At 53.0% G+C, this 17,005-nt stretch overlaps 1 protein-coding gene across 1 annotated transcript in view; it reads right to left on the reverse strand.

Moving 5' to 3' along the window:
• TNRC6C (trinucleotide repeat containing adaptor 6C) overlaps positions 1–14,660 on the reverse strand; it is a 63,820-nt gene extending 49,160 nt beyond the window's left edge. The window contains exon 1 of the mRNA XM_084907402.1: positions 14,543–14,660. The gene's annotated coding sequence lies outside the window, so the exon portion shown is untranslated. The remainder of the gene's footprint in view (positions 1–14,542) is intronic.
• Positions 14,661–17,005: the final 2,345 nt, after the last annotated feature.

Genomic DNA, 17,005 nt, shown 5'->3' on the forward strand with positions numbered 1-17,005 from the left:
ATGACAGGGAAGCGGCTTCAGGAACATCAACATGTAAAGGTCAGCCTCAGAGGGATGAGGCATCCATTATTCACTAACGCCCGCCACGAGGGGCCAGTCTGGTGGGGGAGTCAGGACGGCAGCGAACCCATTCTGGTTGGAGATGTGCCCAGGAGGCGGGGGTCACTCCCCGGTGGGATCCGTGTGCACGGAGGGTGCACGGAGCTCACACACAGGACACTGCAGCAAGCACACAGCCACCCATACAGCCTTCCCCTCGCAATAAAAGCCCAGAAGTTTCCTGGAGAAATTAACGCTACTTCTCCCACTGGTTCTCCACTTGTAGGCACGTTAACCAGAGAGATGTAGACATTCGGCGTCAAACAAGAGCATCCAACATGACAAAGCACCTGTGTCGTGTCAGATCCCGAGGGAGCAGCCCTGAAGTCTGACAGACAGACAGCAGTGCCCACTGGAAAGAGGCCCGTTACCACCGGCCCTCTGGGGTCCGAGGCGCTCAGACAGGAGAAAAGGGGGTGCGGCGCGTTTCTAGCCTCCCCGGCGCGGCCTCGGTGAGCGCAGCCGGACAGCCGGGCGCTCCGGGGAGGGCTGGTCTGGGAAGAAGACGCGGGGGGGGGGGGGGGGGGGGGAGGGAGGAGGAGGAGGAGCGGGGAAACACTGCTAACCACACCGCACCGCTGAGCTCACGTGACCACCGCCTTCTTACACTCTCAATGATGCCCAGCTCAGCTCAGGGCATTTTCTAAACTTAGAGATGGTTGAAATCACTCTTTATACAAAATTTCATATTCTGCTTTTTTTTTTCATTTATAGCAAGATATTCTCACACTAAACAAACGTATTTTCATCAATATAATTTTAATGACAACACAATACTGTCACTGTGTGGACAGATCATCATTTTCTTAATACTAATTCCATGTTGTTTATTTGGGGGCTTCCATTTCACACTTTTCCGTCACAAATCCCCTTCCGTGTCCTATGTTCTGTGCTTGTGGCCATTATCGTGAGAGTCCCAGCAGCCCATAAAACAAAGGACATAAGAGGGGTTCCAGTACCTATAGCCTGTTATCCAAAAGCATTTTAATAATCTAGACTTTTATTAGCTGAGTACCAGAGCGCTAATTTCAAAGCACCCCCCAAGCACTGAGATTACAATTTGTAATCTTGGTTAATCAGATAGAAAAAGTATCTCGCTGGCTTTAATTGGCAATTCTTTGATTATTAATAAACATATTTCCGCCGAGACCAGTTTGGCTCAGTGGATAGAGCCTCAGCTTGCGGACTCAAGGGTTCCAAGTTTGATCCCAGTCAAGGGCACGTACCTTGGTTGTGGGCACATCCCCAGTGGGGAGTACGCAGGAGGCAGCTGATCAATGTTTCTCTCTCATCGATGTTTCTGTCTCTCTGTCTCTCCCTTCCTCTAAAAAAAAAAAAAAAAAAATCAATAAAATATATATATTTTTTAAAAACAAAACGTATTTTCCCTTATTTGTTAACCTGAATGAATTCATTTTCTGTGAATTGACTGTTTATATCTGTGGCCGATCCACTGGGTTCGTAGGGAATTTTTTTAAAATCAATTTATAAGAGCTTATATGTTAAATGTTAACCAGGGTGTTTATAATTTTTTGCCATTTTTAATTTGCTTTAATTATTTTTGGCATTCAAATATTTTCATTTCCCATAAATCCCACGAAAAATTTTTATGAAATACTTGGTGCAGAAATATTCCCTAAACTTATTTTTATTTCCTAGATTTCCTTTTTTTTAATACACAGATGATACTTTATGTACAATTCATACAGGTGTATGGTAACACTGGGTTTGCTCTGGTTTCTTTTGAAATAAACAGTGAAGAACGTGCCTGGGCACCACTTTACGAGGACACTGACTCTTCATCTATCAAAGTCACAATGACAGATGGGCCTGCAGGCCATTCTGCTCCACAATAACTGTGCTTCTGCCAGGACCACACGATTCTAATTATTCCATTTTTAAAATTTGTGGTTATTTGTTAGTTTCTTAAAAATTATTTTTTATTATTTTAAATATATTTTATTGATTTTTTTTTTTTTTTACAGAGAGGAAGAGAGAGGGATAGAAAGTTAGAAACATCAATGAGAGAGAAACATCGGTCAAAAAATTATTTAAGTACTAGTGTCCCGGTGCATGGATTCGTGCACATTGAAAGGAAGTTAATGAGAAGAAATATTTTAATATCACTATTTGCCCTTTCTCTATAATGGAAGTATCAATCAAATTCACGATCAACAGTGACAAATCAAAACACACAGGCGCGATTGGTGCCAGCAAGAGCTTTATATGTATCGCACATGCCTCTTATAGATGTGGCCCGGGGAAAGGGCTGCATCTCCAGTACCAGGAGGCTGGCAGCCCCTGAGCCACCGGGGCCTGCGGGTGGGGGCAGCTCCTGTGTAGAGCGTCTGCCTGTTGGTGGTCAGTGTGTGTCATAGTGACCAGTCGCTCCGTCGTTTAACAGTCACTTGGGCTTTTATGTATAAACTTGCTTAATCAGACCTGCTTTCTGATGTAACTAAATTTTTTTCAGCCCAGTGAAGCACCCCAACTTCTCTTACAGGTAGTTGTCAGCAACACAGCAGTAAATATCAACACGAAGCAAATCATTATTGTAGATCACACAGGGAGAACCAAGGGTAAGATATTTAACTGTATCAGTGTTTGGCCATATTCTGCACTGTGAGAAAACCTGAAGTCATTTTCAACCCCACCGTTTCTCACTTCTTTTCAGTCAGGTCCAGTTTCCAAGCTTTCTGAATCTCTGTTTCCCGGCCAGTGAAAAGCAAACAGGATTCCCCCGAGTCCCTATCTGCCTGCTCCAGGGCTTCTGGGAGGGTCCCAGGGACGAGGCTCGGGAAGACGTCTCACAGACGTTCGGTGGCGCCGGGCTGAAGCAGCTCCGGAGGCTAGCTGCTAGGGCACATATGTCAAACACAAGGCCCGCGGGCCAAATCCAGCCCGCCAGGCCTTGCAATGTGGCCCGCACCGCACTGTCATCACTGCACTCCGCTGTCAGTTTATGACATTGTCAGTTTATGACTGTTCAGTAAACCATTCGGCCCGCGATTTAGGCTGGATTTTAGATTTTGGCCCCTTCTCTGATTGAGTTCGACACCCCTATGCTAGGGAGAGGAAGCCGGCGCCCAGGCCGTGTCTGGGCCGGTGTGGCTGCCTTCTGCGCCGCGGGTTCTCGGCAGCGCTGGCCCCGGACCTGCAGCCTTCCAGGTGAAACGTACAACCATCTGTCATGTCCCAAAGTGAAAATGTATTTTTTAAAAATTAGAACTGCTTTAAACCGGAAAATTATTTGAATTGAAGACTCTGTAGGATTTTATTTTCCTGCTTGAGAAAAATCTGTTTATTCTCTCCTGTCAGTGACAATGTCCTTTCCTTCATATTCATTTCCTATATATGCTAAGCTCATTTCTAGGGATTTTATATTTTCTTGTTATACTTCCTAAGACACACTTGAGAGGCTCCTGCCACAGACAATTAATGCTATGAATTTCCCTCTGAGGACCGTTTAGCTGTATCACATAAATCTTTTTTTTTTTTTTTAAACTTTTTTTTTTTTTAATAATAAGTTTTTATTTTTCATATTATTAAAAATGTTCCTTCCCCCCCCCCCCACCATTGCTCTCCTCCACCAGGTTCCCACCCCACCCTCTGCCCTTTCCCCTCTCCCCATTGTCCTCATCCATAGGTGCATAGTTTATGTTCAGTCTCTTCCCACGCCCCCCTCTCCCCTTTTCCCCAAGAATCGTCAGTTCACTCCCCTTCCATACCTCTGATTCTATTATATTCAACAGTTAATATTGTTCATCAGATTTTTTTAATTTCCTTGGTTTTTAGATTCACTTGTTGATAATTACGTATTTGTTGTTCATAATTTTTATCTTTGTTTACTTTCTCTTCTGAAAGAACCCCCTTCAGCAATTCATATAATTCTGGTTTGGTGGTGATGAACTCCTTTAGCTTTTTTTTATTAGTGAAGCTCTTTATCTGGCCTTCGATTCTGAGTGATAGCTTCGCTGGGTAGCTTATTTTTGGCTGTAGGTTCTTGCTATTCATCACCTTGTATATTTCTTGCCATTCCCTTCTGGCCTGCATGGTTTCTGTTGAGAAGTCAGCTGACAATCGTATAAGTGCTCCTTTATAAGTTACTACCTTCTTTGCTCTTGCTTCTTTTAATATTCTCTCTTTATCTTTTGCTCTTGGAATTTTAATAATGATGTGTCTCGGTGTGGTCCTCTTTGGATTCCTTTTGTTTGGAGTTCTGTGCACTTCCTGGACTTGTAAGTCAAATTCTTTCACCAGGTGGGGGAAGTTTTCTGTCACTATTTCTTTCAGTATGTTTTCGATATCTTGCTCTCTCTCATCTTCTGGAACCCCCATAATTCTGATGTTGGTTCGCTTGAAGTTGTCCCAGAGGTTTCTTACATTATCTTCAATTTTCTGGATTCTCTTGCCTTCTAGCTTCTGTGGAGGAGTGTCTTCTGGCTCTTTATGTTCCAAATCTTTGACTTGATTCTTGCGATCTTCCCTTCTGTTTTTAGGACTCTGTAGAATATTTTTTATTTCAGACAATGTATTATTTATTTCTTGTTGTTCCCTTATCATTTCTTGGTCTCTTTTCATATCCTCATAGGCCTTATCCATCTTTTCTAGGAAATTCTTGAAAAACCTTATAAGCGTAGATTTGAACTCTATATCCAGACGCTTTTTGTCCTCCATTTCTTTCGTTTGTGATCTATTTTGTTGTCGCATTTCGCAGTTACAGATGGGACGGGGTTTCAGGGTGGAGCCTGCAGCTTTGGCTTCCGTCAGCCCCGCCCTATGCGGGTCCTTCAGTGCTCGCTGCCGGCGCCTCTGAGAGAAAGGTGCCCTCGATTTTCGCCTGCTGCCAAACAGTCTATGCTCTCCCCCAATGAGCCCGGTATTGGGGTTCAGTTCAGTTGGAAGTGGAGTTGGAGGTGGCGTTCAGAGCAGTCTGGAGCCCCAGTCTCCTTCCCGTCAGGGCAATCCCGCGGCACAGCCGGCCGGCCCTTCTCTGGGGGCAGTGTGCGCGCCTCCGGGACCTCCTTTCTCCGCTACCCCAGGGTTCCGACTTACAGCCCAGCTCCCTATGGCTGAGCCTGAGTCCCCGGGGTCTGGCCCAGAACGGGGGTTCAGAGCAGTCGGGGGCCCAGCACAGTCGGAGTGTTTATCTCCTTTCCGCTTGGGAACGCCCGCCAGGCACTCGGCCTCCCTCCTCTCCGGCTCCGTCCTCTCCGTGCGCCGCGTGTCTCCGTACCTTAGGCTTTTACAGCTCCTCCGCGCTTCCTTCTGGTTTTCTCCTTGCTTCTTGTTGTAGGATTTCCAGTCAGTCGACTTTCCTGTAGTTCTGGGTAATGTCCATTTTATATTTTAGTTGTATTTTATTAAAATTGTTGTGTGCGGCTGCGGCTAGTTGCCTACCCGAGCAGCCATCTTGGATTCTCCCAGTTTTAAACTTTTCTGTATCACATAAATCTTGATATGTTGTGGGGGTTTTTAAATTCAGTTCAAATATTTCTAACTTTCCTTGTGATCTTTCCTTTGTTCCTGGTTATTAAAAAAACCCGTCTAATTTCTTATGGATTGTGCATGGAGAGAAAGAGGAGGAAGAGGGCTCCAAAGGTTTGACTGGGGCGGACAGTCAGGGGGAAGAGGGAATTTCAAATTTAAATAATGCTTCTTATAAACACATCAAAGTTAGTGTTGTGGGCTTTATGTTTTTAAAGCCCCAAATTATCCTGTTTGGGCTGTGAATCCATTGACACAGCAGGTTTATGTAACATAAATCAGGTGAATGGGAGCAGGTCCGGGGCCAACAACGAGCGGCAGGCAGAGGCCGCATCATGGAGCAGTCCCGGCGGGTGACAGAGCTCAGGAGCCGTCGGGAATGTGTGGCACTTAAAGTCTCGGGACTGAGCGAGGTCAAAGGCGAGTGTCAATGGTGGAGAGCACACTCACATGCATAAAGATGGGAGTCTGGTGCTATGCTGGGAATGTGGGCCATTTAGAGTGCGACCTGCAAGGACAGAAGCCCATTTAAGCTCCTTAAGCATGGATGTGAAGTACATGTCATCACATGAAAGCATGTGACTAATGGAGGTGTTAATAATGAGCAGATAATGATATCAGGAGTCCTAGGTGTCCAGCTAGACGTTTAAAAACGTGGACATACTAATATCAGACTACAGCACATGTTTACTAAAATGCTAACATCCTCACACTGTCCGAATTCCTAGACAAGATCCATACCCCACGCCTACTTTTTCTGTACCCACAAGTCTCTCCGCCAACCACCACTAACATCTCTCCCCTGGGAGCCGTGAACCAAGCCAGAAGCACCACGGGCGGCCCTGCACCGTCAGAGCACAGGAGAGCGAGGGGCTGGCACCGCCCGTTCTGCCCCGTCGTGTGGGGAGGAACCAGGAGAGCGGTATCAGGCGGAGGAAACGGGTCCAGGGAGGGAAACTGCTTTCCCACTGCGGCGGGATGGAAGAGGCAGCGGCTGGACGGGAGGGAAGAAAGGCGCCAGCGCCCATCCACACCAGCTCCCTCCAGCCGTCCCCGTTAGCTCACAGGGGACACCATTTCCAGAGAATTCTCCCACTTGATCCAAGGCGGAGTCGGGAGCGCTAACTGTCAGATAATGCTCAGGAAAAGCTGCTGCGGCCTGTAAGGCCTGTAAGCGCTCCGAGCCTCCGACCCGCCAGCCAGGCTGCTTTCTGTACGCAGACGGACAGCCAGGGGAAGAGGGAATTTCAAATTAAACAACGCTTCTTATAAGCACATCCAAGTTAGTGTTGCGGGCTTCATGTTTTTAAAGCCCAAAATTATACTCTTTGGGGCTGTGACCCCATTAGACAGGAAATTTGTGTAACATTTGGTAGTGTTTTAATTAAAGCAGATCAGATGCGCAGACCAGATCTGGGCCCCCGAGAGCTGATCCCACAGAGCGGACCCTCCTCTGTCTGAACGAGCTGACGGCAGAGCTCAGGTGACTGCTGAGTGAGGGAGGGAAGATGGCACTGGGCAAGAACCAAAAGCTACAGCGATTATAAAGCTCAGGTCCTTTCTCCAGCTGCCAATTCGTATCTTCAAAGCAACAGGCTCCGGAACACAGCACACGGAAATGAAAGAAAGCAGGCCCTGCTGTCTCAGACCGCCTACGGAGTGCTAAGTTGCAGGAAAGGCAATGTAAACACACACACACCCTCCCAAAACAAACGAGGAAGAAAACACCTGGAAAGGGGAAAGCAGATTTTTAAAAGGGAGGTCACAAAGGTTGGGAAGACAAGGCCGATCGAGGTAAACCTCTTTCTTGTGCTCCTGAACTCCTCCGAGCATCTCATCCTCTCACACGCCCCCAGAAACCGCTCCACCTGCTGTTTGCCCGTCACTGCGCTGCTGCCCCTCTGCGGAGCCCGGGGGCAGGAGGGGAGGTGCGGGGGGAGAGCAGAGGCAGCAGAGGACCCACACACACTAAGGCTCTGGCCTCAGGCAAATTACTCAACATCAGCCCCCGCCCCCCTCCGCCCACAGTGAGTGCTCCCTGACCCGGTGCTGCGGAGCCGCAGACGCTCCTCAGCGTCCAGCGGGCACAGCCACTGTCACCGCACACGGCAGAGCGGAGAGGCCTCATTCAAACCCTCCAGCTACCAGGGGGACCGGCTAATGTGGATTTTGTCATCAAAGAAAACACCACATTCAAGAGAAACATCAAAAGTGCCTTATTCAAAGTAGTGTCCATCGCTAGCTACACATTTCCCCATCTTCCAGGTAATTTGTGGGTACCGTCCCAATAGAACTTTTCTTGTTTTGAGGCAGACCATTCAGAGACCCAATTTCCCACTTCTTTTACGTTTTGAAGTGCTGCTCAGAGAGTGCGTGTGCCCTCAATCGGAACAAGCGGTCACCTGACGGAGCAGGTCTGATGGCCACGGCGGGTGGGTTCATACTTCCCAGGCAAGATCTTTTCCCGTGTCTTTAGCTGGCTTTGAAGTGTGTGATGGTGTGATCACGAAGCAAAAATCACTTTGCCGTGTCTTCTGGCCCATTCTCGTCATCTCACAATCACAGTGATTTCCAATTGATGTTTGTTCTTGGTAGCGATCAGTATTAACCGTTTCACATGGGTTTAGAAGCTCATAACACACCACACCTTCCTGATCCCACCAAACGCAGAGCGTTGTCTTCTTTCCGAAGCGATTTGGCTTTGCAGTCGATGTTGATGGTTGACCTGGATCAACCCATGATTCTGTGCATTTGAGATTCTCAAAATAAATCCACTTTTCATCGCCAGGCACAATTCGATGCAAAAAAGACTCTTTCGTGCCGTTGAAGCAACATTTTACTGAAGACTTTTCCGTTTTCCCTTTGTCTTTCGTTCAGTTGATGTGGCTCCCATTTTCCTTCCTTTAAAATCCTTCCCATTGCTTGTAAACCATCGGAAATTGTTTACTTGCTGAGCAATGTTTAATCTTTCTGCAAGTTGTTTTGAGTTTGACACGCATCTTCATCCAATAATGCTTGTAATTGTTGGTCTTCAAACTTCTTCGGTTGACCTGGACGTTCTTTGTCTTTCACATCGAAATCATCCCTTTTAAAGCGTTTAAACCAGCGTTCACAAGTATGGAGTATGTTCACCAAAAGCTTCCTGAAGTATTCAGCAGCTCTTTTCTTCAAAATAAAGTAATGAATTAAAACTTCCCGCAAATGCTCTTTTTTTTGGCACAAAATTTGGCATTTTTAAGTGCAAAAATATCTATGATGTCAACACCTTCAGCAAATTTGACATATGACATTTTGAAGCTTGCTGTCAATACAACAAAATAGCATACATATGAAATCGCATCTATGTCAACCTATATGTAACTCCAGCGATTGAGAAAATCCGCTCATTAACCGGTGCGCCTCGTGCTTATCCACGGGGAAGGCTCTGAAGGGGCCTGAGCTGACATTCAGCCTCCCCCCCCTACACGCCGGAGGATCTTGTAGCCGTAACTTCCCTTGTCTGTCCTCCCGCTGCTCATCCAGAAAAGGAAATAAATAAAACCAAGCCTTTGCCGGGAGCATATGAGGACCAGACACCAGGCCTCTGGCCACTACCACAGAGTGATGCTCAGACCCTGGCTGTGCCCAGGGCGGAGTGTGTGTAAGTGGACATCTGGGCACCTGAGAAGGTGCTTTCTGACTACCCCCCCGCCCCCCCCCCAGGTGCCCCAGTGACTCAATGTGCCCGCTCCCACAGCCCTCCCCTCCTCTCCGCACCCAGGAAGTCTCCTTTAAAGCGCCAGTCTCCTCCAGAACAAAGCCTATCACTGCCCTCCCCACACGCCCCCTCGCTCCCGGCAGCACTTCCTACTGCGTCCAGTGTAAGAAAACAGCGGTCAGCGGGACCCGTGCCCGCCCCCGCCCGGGCAGCTCCGCTGGCACCTTTCACAGCGAACGGGAGAAGTGGTGAGCTGGGCCCGGCTGCCATCTCCCCATCTCAGACCTCACGTTATTCCCCATTGGTACTTTAGCTTAGATTTCCCGCTTATTAAAAGAGTAATTAAAACGAAATCATCTTTGGGAATAAAATGTAAACAATACCTTCGGCAGGCTCAACCTGAGCAATTGATGTCAGCTGGAGGCCTTGGTCTTAATAAGGGAGGCCGTGCACACAAGACCCAGCAAAGCACACATCCCGTCATCACCTGGCACGCAGCTGCGCCTGCACTGGCCTGGCTGCCCATTCGAACGGACTCAGCCTTAGGGGTCCGCTGCTGGGAGCACTCTAACTGGATACTGTGGTATTGCAGGCCTGCAGTTCAGGCCTCCAGAGCAAGGGCATTATGAAGATATAGCACAGCATTCATTTCTAAAAAAAGAAAACAGAGTCTCTAAACAAAAAAAGCGATTCAGCTCTGACTGGTATGCTTAGTGGTTAGCGCACTGGCCAGCTCACCGAATGGTCATGGGTTCAATTCCTGGTCATGACCTGAGTTGCAGGTTCAATCCCTGATCCCAGGTAGGGTGCATCTGTGGCCAATCGATGCGTCTCAATCTTCCCTTCCACTCTCCAAAAAGCCAATGGGAAAAGCAGCGTCAGGTGAGGGCTAACAACATTTACTGGCCACAGAAAACACTGCACAGTGCTGATGAGCTGGCATGTTTGCACTCTTTATTTTCTTACTTTGTGTAAAAAATTAAAGTTATTTGGTGTCAAAAAAGGTTTATGAGGAAGTAAGGTGGGAACCAGCCAGGCCAGATCCATCCACCCGGGAGAGATGCCAGGTGACTCCGGGCTGTCCCTCTCCAGCGGGAGTGTCTCAGCACCGAGGCCCTGTGGGGAGGCTGTGGAGGACAGCTCACCACGCCCATTCCTAGAGCGAGTATGTAGCCATCGCCGCGAAGAAGCACTTCCCAAGCGCCATTCTTGCCCACCCGCAATCCTGCTGAACCAGAAAGCAGCGGCCGTGCCCAGCAGGAATGCCGAGAGCCGAGAGCCGCACGGAGCACTGGGAGCTTAAAGCACGTGCCACTGCCTCCAGGCCACCCTCCTGCCGCGGCGCGCAGCCACAGGCCGGTGCGAGCGCTCTCTGGGCCGCAGCAGTGATGCCCGTGGCCGGTGCCCAGCGCGAGGCTCTCCCAGCCCAGCCGTGTCTGGGCCGGAGGAGAAAGCCTAGCACAGCTCTCCACCCTGCAGGCGCTGAGCTCCCTCGTCCTCTGAAAGCAGCTGTGGCCACGGAAAGAGTTTTTGGTGAAACTCCAAACACTGGCACGAAGGGTATGCATTTTCACCATGTTTTTAACGTGCAAAAGCTTGTCACATCCCAGTTGGAGAATTTAAAAAGTAAATAAGTTATAGTTCAAGTGCATGATTTACACAACAGAAAACTTATAGGATTATATTAATCCATTTGTTCAAACAAGTTCAGAGGGCAAGGATGACATATTTCTTCGTTTCAATGTCAGACATACAAATTCTACAAGGTTATATCGTTATTTCTGAAAAGTAACCTTTATATCTTTAAGTAATTGTATTCCTGAAAAGCTGTACATAAAGTGAATGTTTACATGGACAAATACACTAGTCAATTGAGAACGTCTTTAGTTAAAGTCTATTTAAAGAAAGATCATTTATGCTATTTTGCAAAGTAAAGAATTCTCTCTTCATGACTGAACAATTATTTAATTTGTAAAATTTTGGATAATCATAATTAGACGGGCTGAAAGAAAACCTGAAATCTGCCTTTAAAAAGAAGGCTCACTCTCATTTGATGGTCTGCTCTCCCCACTTCAATCTGTGACATCTCCAACCAAAAAGAAAGTATTAAGTGTCTTAATTAAGCAACTAAAGCCCTTCACTGTGAAATCAGCCGTCATGACCCCAGCACACAACTCAGTACTCTCCCGTGGATTTCTATAACTTAAGAAGCCCTCAGAAATAAAGCTGGGATACAGCTAAAAACCCACTCGATTGTCTCCAAGTCATGAGATGAGAAGCCAAGACAATTTCAATGAAGGACGACAAACCAAAACAAAAGTGCCCTGGTTCCCCACTCCCACGAGAACCGTCTACGGTGTCTGCTCAGGCCCCCTGCCCGCGCCCTCGCTCCTCGGTCCGGCTCCGGTTACGGCCGGGTCCTCCATTCCTCGCCTTTCCCACCGGCGTCAGTTACTCTGGGCTCAGCAGCCTCCCTGCTCCATCTCCACATCTCAGGCATTTCATATGCTACGCTGATATGCACACAGCCATCTATGCTCCTTCTTTAGAATCTCCTTGGATGTCGCCTCTGCACAGTAAGCCTGCTGGGCGGAGAGCAGTCGCCTAAGAGAAAGCGTGCACTCTCAGGGCGGTAATCCCTGCAGGGGAAGCTCCAAAGGCGCCTCAAAATGGCTCTTCAGCCTTAACATGCTAAGCTGTCTGGGAAGTTATATGATGCCAAAGACATTCCATATTCTTAAATCAAATACTGGACAAATACACTATTTTTTTTTAAATTTAAAATGAGCATCACTTTCTGGAGTCCAGCAAGAGTAAGTTACATTCAGGGCCTCGCACCCTCCCTGGGAGGGGGAGAAATGCAAGCTCCCCATCGCAGCCAACCCTGGGAATGTACTTCCGCCTCTTCCGCCGGAAAGGTGTCCTCACTGAGGACAAGCTGCCCCCCAGCTGCTGCCCCCCCCCCCCCAGCAGGCTTTGGAAGGGCGCCAGGTGACAGCCTTGGAAAAGCACAAATTTATCTCAGGAAAGCTGGCTGCTTAACCAAAGGTGGTGATGGTGAGAAATACTGTAATTTAAAGTTTCCTGTATTCCTCCAGGACATTTTTTAATCACTGAGTGTTAAATGAAACACTTTGCCCGGTTTCCCTCACAATCAGCACTATAATGCAACTATTTGTTCCAAAATTCCCCGAGCCAACTAAGTATAAATATAAACCTGTTACAAATAATCTTTGTGGAAGTGGTTAAACATGTGCCACTTGGAAAAGGATAATAATAAACACTGTTAAGGAATGAAATCTAAAATCAACATTTACACACACCCCAGGCTACTCCTAACATATTTAACTGCCAGAACCCAAATGAGGGCGGACCCAGCCTACGGCAGCCTGGTGTCCCCCCTCTTAATGTCAGACCGCAATAACAGCCAGAGGGTCTGGTCAGGGCTGTCCCTGACTTGGACAAGAAGCTTGGAAGACTCAGAATCAGGCCTCTAGAACGAGATTCTCATAATAAAGGCCTCATATGCTTCTATCTGGGACTGTAGATGCTCCGCTGGCTAAGGAAGTGCTAAGTAAAAGAAATTATTGTGCCACCATAAGTATGACTTAACATAACTAATAATTTTACTATTACCACTTTCCAGGCTGTCCATTTCTCATGACCCAACCTGTGAAAAATAAAACACAGCAGCTTCCAAGACCCTCTATCCTATGGAAATAGAACTTTCTGTAGAAAGAACACAAACTTTCAGCATAGGCAAACAAAGTAACCATTATTCAGGCCATTGTCTTCTGTAAACAGCGACAATGAAGTAAATTTGGATGCCATAACTGGGTTGGTCATTTTAAAACCTCATTTTGCATCATCTCCCCAACAAAGCACCTAGAGGTGCCAGGCTGAAAGGTGCTCCGAGCCCTCACTGCCTCCGAGGTTCGGAGATGATGTGCATTTCCTCAAGGTGCCCTCTGCCAACCGAGCTCATCTGGCCCGGGCTGGGTCTGACCCTGTACTCTCTCAGAGAACCGAGCGGAGTCTGGAACCCAGGCCTTCCATCGTCAGCATCCCCTCCGTATGTCAGACCGGCCACCACTGTCCTCTGGGATCACTGGAGCCTCATTCCCAGCGTCCCAGCTCATCCCACCGCTGCTCCATCCTGGACGGAGGGAGCCGGGTGCATGCAATAAGCCGTGTGCAGGGTCCATTACGTCCAGAGACCTGGCGGCCTCTTGACAGTGGTCACCCTACCCTGACCCCTACGCCGGCCGCGGCCGCCGGCCTGAACGCCGGGGACAGAAAACCCGAACCCCGGCAACACAATGGCTGTAACCACCCCGGCGCCTCCAGCTTGCAACTCCTCACGGCGCTGGGGATGGACCGCTACAGAGCACCATTTTGAGTTCAGAATCTGCAGCTCATGCCTAGAAATAAGCGAGCACACCAAATGGAGGTTCGCTCTGACCGAGGCTGGGAGGCAACGGCTCCAGGCACGGCGCCCCGCCGGTGCGGAGCCCCCGCCGCCGCCGCGCGCCCCGAACCGCCGTCGGAGCAGCAGGACCGGCGCTGCCGCTCCCCCGCCCGCCGCATCCCGGCGGCGATCCTGCATCCTCGGCGGGACCCTCCCCGCCCCCTCCCCGCCCGCGGAGCCTGCGGGCGAGCGGCTCCTCCGCCGGGCCGCCGCGCGGGGAGCCCCTGCGCTCGCATCGCACGGTTCAGAGGCCCCGGCTCCAGCCGTTAAATCTCATCCGCGGGGCGCGGGGCAGAGGTGGCGGCCCGGCGCTCGGGTTACGCGATCCGATCGCCGGCAGCTGGGAGGTGGCGCGGCTCCCTGCCTCCCGCGCCTCGCCGGCAGCCTGCGCCGCGCCAGCCCCCCGGCTGCAGGCCGGCTCCAGGCCGCGGCCCGCGCCTCCCCGGAGCTCGCCGGGTGCTCTCCCCCAGCCCCTCCCGCCGGGGCCCTGCCCCGCACACACTCGGCTCCCTGCGTGCCACCAGCGCGACCGAGAGCCCGCCGCCGCCGCCCGCGTCCGCTCAAAACGCCGCAACCGAGGTGTCACCGCGCCGCCCGCCGGCCCCGCGCTCCGGGCAGCGAACCGCTCCCGCCGCGCGCGCACCCGACCCCGGCGGCGGCAGCGACTCCCGCCGCCCGCGCCGCGCACCCTTCCCGCCGCCCCGCCGCCCCTCCGCTGCGGGCCGGCCGGGCCGAACAAAGGCGCCGCCAGCTCGGCCCGCGGCGGCCCGCGGCGCTCGGCCCGCGCTCACCTGGGCTCCGTCCCCGGCGGCGGCGGCTCCTCGGCGGGGCTCCGGCGGCGCGGGCCTGCAGGCGGCGGCGGCGGCGGCGGCCCGGGCGGCCGCCCTGAGGCCTGCGGGGCGCTCGGGCGGCGGGGGCCCGCTCAGCGCCGGCGCCGCGGGCTCAGGTCCCGGCGCGGGCGGCGGCGGCGGCGGCGGGTGGGCGGCGGCGCGTCCCGGCAGGTCCAGGTCCGGCCCCGGCGACGCCGCGACGCGCCCTCCTCCTCGCGCCCGCGGGCGGGACGGCGGCTCCGGCGCGGCCCGGGATCCCCGGCGGCGGCGGCGGCGCTCGGCGCTCGGCGCTCGGCCGGCTGCGCTCCGACCGCCTCCGGCTCGGGCGGGCCGGCGGCGGCGGCGGCAGGAGCGCGGCGGGGGCGCGGACGGCCCTGTCAGGAGCGGCGGCGGCGGCCGAGGCGGCGCTCAGGGCTGCGGAGCGGCGGGGCCGGCGGCGGCGGCTGCGGCTCCCCGGGCCGTCGCGCTGAGGTGCGGAGCTGCCACCGCGGCCATCTTGTTGCTCTAACTGACAAGAACCCCCCTCCCCCCGCTCCAGCCAGACGGGGCGCTCGCGCCCCCTTCCCCGCCCCGAGTTGGCCTCCAACAGGAAGTCGTCCCGGCCCCTGGCACGTGACCCCACCGCATCTGCATACTGGCCAATAGGCGCTCTGCTTCAGCTCCGCCCCCCCGCGCCCCTCCCCGGCCCATTGGTTGGCCTGGACCAGGCCACGCCCTCTCCTTCCCCCTTAATTCCCGCCCGCGCTGTGGTTCCCCAGATCGCTCGGGGAGCGCGCCCGGGTGGGAATGAGTGGGCGCGCGCTCTGCTCGCCCGGGTGCGTGGAGGGATTCGGGGGCCAGCGCCCGCCCGGGGTCCGCGGGCAGCCGCGCCGCTCCCTTCCCTGTCCTTTGGTGCAGCCGCTCCGTGTTAGCGCGCTGAGCCGCGGGGCGCAGATATAGCCCTCCCTGTGCACCCGCTGGGTTCCCCAGGCCTGGGTTCTGTGCGTTATTTTCGCTCCGCGGCGCCGGCTCTGGCGCGCGTCCCGCCCGTGCCGTGCACACGCCCCGCTTCTCCCCGCCGTGCGCACACACGCGCGCGCGCCTGCCCGGCCCGGGAGCCTCCTGCTGGCCGCGCGCCTCCCAGCTCAGCCCGCGCGCCGCGCATCCCCGGGGAGCGCCCGCTGCGAGCCAAACAAGCCTGGCTCTGAACAGCCCCCGGGGACGCGGCCCTGTCCCGGGAGCGCGAACACCGCCTCACCGCGCCGACGGACGCCCGGGCCGAACCCCGGCCTCCGGCTCCCGCACCGCGCGGCTGCTTCCCAGCGCTCGGGACCGGGCCGTGGTGCTCCGTGCCGCCGCTCCCTCTCCGCACACACCAGTCACAGTAACCGCGGCTCCGGAGCGATGTGCAATTCCAGAGTCCCCCTTTAACGTTCGGATCAAGTCCCGAGAGATGTCTCCGCGTTCACGAGGGGTCGTGGAGGCGGGCCAGCTTTCCCCTCGGTGCGGAGGAGGCCCGGCGGCGCCACTCGAGAGCTGGTGCGGGAGGAAGCCATTGCTGCCTACGTGTCCCTGCCGTGAAGAGAGCAGAGGAGGGCACGCTGCTTGCACGTTGCAATTTTGTTACCGCAAGTGTCATGCTCTGGAACGTCTGTGACGAGGAGACACAGCAGATCCCTCACTCCGGTTTCCCTTCGGGGGCCCCAGGAGCCCGGTGCCCTGTGTTCCTCCGCGGCCCTGATCGCAGCCCGCTCTGCAGCACGGTCTTCCAGTGCCTCCTGTCACAGGCCCACGTCTGCTTTAAGCAGGAAAACGGCGCGATCACCACCCTGCCTGCATGGCTATGGCAGGACACTAGCTCATTGCATCGCACACAAAGGCTGCATCAGCGCAGCGGTTCTCAAAGTGTGTTCCCTGGACCAGCAGCAGCTCGGCGTCACCCGGGGGCCTGTTAGAAAGACAGCTTCTCACCCAGCTGGCTGTGGCCCAGTCCCCAGGGAGCAGACCTCCCCTGAGCATTGCCCACCCTGCCGGGGCTGGTGGGTGGGCAGAGTCCCAGGCTCCCAGGAGCCTTTGCTCACAGGCACACAGTCCCATCCCCACTGCTACCATGGCCAGGCGGGGGGAGTGGAGTCTGTCCTTCCCGGGGCACTCCCCGAGGACCGCGTAATAGTCAGAGTCCCTCTTCCCGGTGGACTGGGCAGCGGGCGCTCACCCGTCCCCCTCCGTGCCAGTGCTGATTTGGGCGGAGGTTACCATGCAAGGGTGACGTGACAGCCACGTTCAAAGCCACCACAGCTGCTGCTCTGCTGCCTCTACAGAAGAAACCATTTTTTTTCATATTCTAATAAATCCATATGATAAAAAATAAAAAAAAATAAAAGTAATACAGCTTCTCGGACCCACGGGCCAGATGTGCAGAAGCAGAGACTCTAGGGGTGGGGC

This window comes from Pipistrellus hanaki (assembly GCF_964339955.1).
Source record: "Pipistrellus hanaki genome assembly, contig: scaffold_74, whole genome shotgun sequence".
In the NCBI taxonomy this organism is placed as follows: Eukaryota; Metazoa; Chordata; class Mammalia; order Chiroptera; family Vespertilionidae; genus Pipistrellus; species Pipistrellus hanaki.